Raw genomic sequence first — 5,518 nt, 5'->3', positions numbered from 1 at the left:
TGCAACACATTAATTCATGCACCCCAGTTTTCTTTCTCTTCACTCCCTCTTTTTCTTCCTCGCAATTTTTGTGTTGCTCTTGTCGTCCAGGCTGGGTGCAATGGCGCCATCTCGGCTCACTGCAACCTCTGCCTCACGGGTTAAAGCGATGCTCCTGCCTTAGCCTCCCGAGTAGCTGGGATTACAGGCGGGCGCCACCATGCCTGGCTAATTTTGTATTTTTAGTGGAGACAGGATTTCACCTTTTTGGCCAGGTTGGTCTCGAACTTCTGACCTCAGGTGATCCGCCCGCCTCAGCCTCCCAAAGTTCTGGGATTACAGGTGTCTGAGCCACCACGCCCGGCTTCCTCATAGTTTTGTTTTGTTTTGTTTTGTTTTTGAAACGAAGTTTCTTGTTGTCCAGGCTGGAGTGCAATGGCGCAATCTCTGCTCACTGCAACCTCCACCTCCCGGGTTCAAGTGATTCTCCTGCCTCAGCCTCCTGAGTAGCTGGGACTACAGCCGCCGGCCACCACGCCTGGCCACTTTTTGTATTTTTAGTAGAGACGGGGTTTCACCATGTTGGCCAGAATGATCTTGATCTCTTGACTTCGTGATCTGCTCGCCTCGGCCTCCCAAAGTGCTGGGATTAAGGCGTGAGCCACCGCGCCCGTGACCTCGTGAGTTTTAAAGGTTCAAGACCCTGAGCTTCTCTTAGTCTCCCACTAGTGAGTTGAGCTCAGATCCTGCTCAACCAAGTACCTGTTGGCCTAGTGATTTTCACTTGTCAGTAATATTTGTTTTAACAGTTTGGCCTACAATTAACACGACATGAAAAAAAGGTACAGTGAGCCCAGGATCTCCTAGTGTTACTCTCATGACGTCTTTTATATTCCTTAAGTAAAAGTTCCTGGTTGTTTTTGGCAAAGACGTAGCTGGGTCTCTACTTTTCTAATGATCACAATTCAGGAAATCACTGCAACTACAAGGAGGTGAGCTTCCTCTCTGTCTCATCCTCTTCTCTTCGGATGTTCATCTCTGGTCTTGGGGACTGTAATCACGCGTACGCGATGCTACATAGGCTCTGAGAGCCGGGCTGGAGAATTCTTTCACAATGTTTTCTACTCCAGGAAAGAAGTACCGGGAAGAAGCCCCAACATAGGAAAGGCCCAGTATGGAAGTATCTCAGAATCTAGGCAGCGAAAAATAATATGTAAAAGAATAAGTGTAAATAAACGTTTAGTTAGAATCATATAATTTTTTTTTTTTTTTGGAAGGATCTAGCCCTGTCATCAAGCAGCAGTGCAGTGGTGCGATCACAACTCACTGCAACCTCTGCCTACCGTGCTCAAGCGATCGGGCCTCCCAAGTAGATGGGACTACAAGCAAGCGCCACCAAGCCCGGCTAATATTTTTGTGCTTTCGATAGAGCCCGGGTTTGCCAGTTTGCCCAGGCTGGTCTCGAACTCGTGAACTGAAGCAATCTGGCCACTTTGGCCTCAATGTTTTAGGAGTTAGAGGCATGAACCACAGCACTTAGTAGAATCATATATTTGTAACAGTGGTACTTTAATAGCTTCCCTGGTGGTCTAGTGGTTAGGATTCGGCGCTCTCACCGCCGCGGCCCGGGTTCGATTCCCGGTCAGGGAAGGAACGATTACTTTTTTTTTTTCCTCTGCTTTTCCCGCAGGATCTTTTAAATAAACGTTATCTGCTAGTCAATCTCCCCCATCCCACTAAAATCTGAAATACAGAAAATGTAAAAAAATACAAATAAATCGCTCACAATTCTATCACCCAAAGACCACTTTTAATATCTAGATTTTGAAACAACGTGGATGTATGCTATACATACTATTTTATCGCCAGCTGTTTTTGTTGTTGTTGAGACGGAGTTTCGCTGTCTTTGCCCCAGGCTAGAGTGCAGTGGCGCGATCTCGGCTCACTGCAAGCTCCGCCTCCCGGATTCAAGCGATTCTCCTGCCTTAGCCTCCCAAGTAGGTGGGATTACAGGCCTGCGCTACCACGCCCGTCTAATTTTGTATTTGTGGTAGAGACGGGGTTCACCATATTGGTCAGGCCGGTCTCGAACTCCTGACCTCAGGTGATCCACCCTCCTCTGCTTTCCAAAGTGACGGGATTATAGGCATGAGCTACCATACTCGGCCAACACCAGCTATTTTTAAGGTTAACAATATATTTCTAACACTTTGCAGTGAAAATAAATATCCTTCAGTAACGTATTTTCTTTCAATTTAATTACTGAATTTTCGAAAAGGTCATATATTTACATGGTTTAGGATTCAAATATGCAAAAGGACAGAACTGATAAACCTGACTTTAACCTCTACCATTTATTTTCTCTCTAATGATGTAACCGCTGTTAAATTTCTTAATTATAATGTTAGAGATGTTTTATGCAAATGCAAGTACATGCATATATACATACGTATATATATTTAAACATTCTCTCCCCCTTGTACAAATGGAAGTAATCGATACATACTTTCTGCACTTTGCCTTTTCCATTTAATAGTGTATTTTAGAAGTACTTACAGATTAGACATGAAGAACTTCCTCATTCTTTCTTCTGGCATATAGCATTCTGTTGTATGGATTTTCCGTAATTAGTTTAGCCAGCTTCCTACTATAGACACTTAGGTTATTTCTAGCCCTTTGCTATTTGGAAAAAAAAAAAATGCTGTCATATATGGTCTTGTACATATGTAATTTTCCGCATGTGTGGAATAAATGCCCAGGAAACTAGAATTGACTTTTCTTAAAGCTGTGAAACAAGATACTACCACAGCATTTTCAATGGGAGAAATTCTAGAGAGCTTCCTTTTAATTTTCCTCTTGTAGGTTTTTCCTGCAGTCTAAATTTCTTAGTCCAGAAATAAACGGGAAACCCAATCCTGGTTATTTAGTTCTCATAAATAAAGGAAGCAGCTTTACTTCACATGCGTTGGTGGTATAGTGGTGAGCATAGCTGCCTTCCAAGCAGTTGACCCGGGTTCGATTCCCGGCCAACGCAGTGTTAGTTTTTTTCCTCTCAGCTTTTTAGACTGAGTAGACCTGGAAACCGAGCAAAGCAGGGAACAGAGAAAAAGAGCTTTTGACAACTTTTGTGTCCTGCGTCTGCACCAGTATGGTCTGTCCCTCCCACAGCAAACATCTGCATTTTGGTAACTGCACGTGCGAGCCAAGCCCGTCTGATGGGTTCGGCCGCCGGCGTCGCCTGAGTTAACAATAACTCTCCTTTTGGGGATCTAGGGAAGTGTCTGAAATAGAGGCTGGTTAGATTTGTTTTTCTGAATCTGCAGAGGTGGCTCTGATATACTGATGAGTCAAGATGAGGAAGTCAGCACAAGCTCCCACAATGCCAGTGAGAGAGTACGCAGCAGTTCTTGTGCCTGTGACGGAAGCAAGAAATAATTAAGACGGGGCTCTCATCCCCTCCCCAGCTCACTTAGCTCCGTTTTTCTTCCGCTTCCACCATTCTGGGAAGAGAAACCTCAGTTCCATGGTACAGGCTGCAGATGTAATTTGTAAAATCCTTCGAGGCTGCCCCTCGCATCCCTGGGCTTGACTGATTCTTTGGAGGGGGAAGAGGGGAATGGAGGCAGAGAGGCGAGAGGCGACGTGGTCCCGGGTTGCAGCTGACGCTTTCTGCCTTCTAGTCAGGACCTGGGCCCGCCGCCGCCCGGCAGAGCGGGTGGTGCTACAGCTATCATCAAGGGATTTAGCGTCTAAGAAACTGATTCGGGTGTCGGAGCTTCAAGGTTGCAGAATGGAAAAGTTTGGGATTGATTGATGTGGACCTCACGCACCTGCCAAATAAAAAGGTAGCACGAAACAGCCATTCCTGTTCCAAGAGGCATTAAATCCAGCTGCTGTGCGCCGCCTTGCTAGTGGCTCGCCGTGATCGTATAGTGGTTAGTACTCTGCGTTGTGGCCGCAGCAACCTCGGTTCGAATCCGAGTCACGGCATGTTGGTCCTAACTTGCTCTGGTGGCTTTTCTTTTTCTTTTTCTTTTTTTTAAATTAGCACTTTTAAAAGAGTTACATGCTTGTAATTCTGCCTTTGCTTAAGGCATCCCCGCGGAACTGCAGTCCACAAATTCGGTGAATAACAATAGCTCCAGGCCGACGTGGTGGCTCCCTCCATTACGTAATCCCAGCAGCTTTGTGAAGTTTCGGAGGCGGGAGAATCCCTGGAGCCCAGAAGTTCGCGACCAGCTTGAGACGCCTCCACACACACTTAGAAAAAAATTCTTTTTAAGATGGTGGCGGGCGCTTTTGGTCCCAGCTACTTAGGGAGGGTGAGGTGGGAGCATCGCTTGAGCCCGGGAAGTAGAGGCTGCAATGAACTATGATCGCGCCACTGCACTCCAGCCTGGGCAACAGAGCGGGACTCTGTCTCAAACAGCAATAGTTCCAGTTGGCTCACACTGCGGCTCGCCCACCAAGGCGCTAGGCAGCCCAGGCGGGAAGCTTTAGAGCAGTATGGAGGCCCACGGAGCTGGGACCACGGTTGTTCTTTTGGCCTTCACTTGAGCAGAGGAGAGAACTCTTCCCTGGTGACTCTGGAACTCAGTGCCTCTTCCAGGATGGAGAACTAAAATGCTTTGCAGAGAGGTCTTTGCACCTCTCATCTGAGTTTCCTCGGGCTCTTTCGCACCCTCCTCTGAAGTCGGTGAGGAGGTTCCCTCAGTGGAAGGACAGGACTCGTGATTCCCGAGTCCTCCGCGAGCCTTCCTGGCTCTCTGCAGCCCCCATCGCTCTCTAAACCTCGGATTCCTCCGTGGCAAAAAGCTATTATGAAAAGGCTGTTGCCGTGTCCACCAGTCCTAGGTCCTGAAACTTCTTTCACAGGAAATAATATACAATTAGATCATACAACCTTTACATCAGTGGAAAATGATTCCATATAGGAAGCACACGGTAACGGCTGCCCGGCTAGCTCAGTCGGTAGAGCATGAGACTCTTAATCTCAGGGTCGTGGGTTCGAGCCCCACGTTGGGCGCTGTGATTTTATTTAACCCTCTCGGTTTGCTACCATAGAAACATGAACTTCTAAATCGCCAAAGCGGCTACTGTCCTTATATGGTAACTGACTCCAGAAATTGTCTCCATTCACCCCAAATTCATCAAGAAAAGAGGAATCTGGGACAGGCGCGGTGGCTCACGCCTGTAATCCCAGTACTTTGGGAAGCCAAGGCGGGCGGATCACCTGAGGTCAGGAGTTCGAGACCAGCCTCAACATGGAGAACCCTCGTCTCTACTAAAAATAAAAAATTAGCCGGGCGCGGTGGCTCAAGCCTGTAATCCCAGCACTTTGGGAGGCCGAGACGGGCGGATCACGAGGTCAGGAGATCGAGACCATCCTGGCTAACACGGTGAAACCCCGTCTCTACTAAAACTACAAAAAACTAGCCGGGCGACGTGGCGGCGCCTGTAGTCCTAGCTACTCGGGAGGCTGAGTCAGGAGAATGGCGTGAACCCGGGAGGCGGAGCTTGCAGTGAGCTGAGATCCGGC

At 47.7% G+C, this 5,518-nt stretch overlaps 4 non-coding genes across 4 annotated transcripts; all 4 read left to right on the top strand.

The window, feature by feature from the left end:
- Window positions 1–1,557: 1,557 nt before the first annotated feature.
- TRNAE-CUC (transfer RNA glutamic acid (anticodon CUC)) lies at window positions 1,558–1,629 on the top strand. Its single transcript has one exon. It is a non-coding gene; the product is annotated as a tRNA-Glu (tRNA).
- A 1,312-nt stretch (window positions 1,630–2,941) lies between these two features.
- Window positions 2,942–3,013, top strand: TRNAG-UCC (transfer RNA glycine (anticodon UCC)). Its single transcript has one exon. It is a non-coding gene; the product is annotated as a tRNA-Gly (tRNA).
- Window positions 3,014–3,897: 884 nt separating this feature from the next.
- TRNAH-GUG (transfer RNA histidin (anticodon GUG)) lies at window positions 3,898–3,969 on the top strand. The gene has a single exon. It is a non-coding gene; the product is annotated as a tRNA-His (tRNA).
- A 963-nt stretch (window positions 3,970–4,932) lies between these two features.
- TRNAK-CUU (transfer RNA lysine (anticodon CUU)) lies at window positions 4,933–5,005 on the top strand. The gene has a single exon. It is a non-coding gene; the product is annotated as a tRNA-Lys (tRNA).
- The last annotated feature ends 513 nt before the right edge of the window (window positions 5,006–5,518 follow it).

The sequence above is a fragment of the Rhinopithecus bieti genome, unplaced genomic scaffold (genome assembly GCF_001698545.2).
Source record: "Rhinopithecus bieti isolate Rb0 unplaced genomic scaffold, ASM169854v2 scaffold_1234, whole genome shotgun sequence".
Taxonomy (NCBI): Eukaryota; Metazoa; Chordata; class Mammalia; order Primates; family Cercopithecidae; genus Rhinopithecus; species Rhinopithecus bieti.
Note: the sequence above shows the minus strand (reverse complement) of the source record. Positions and strands in the feature narration are given on the sequence as shown.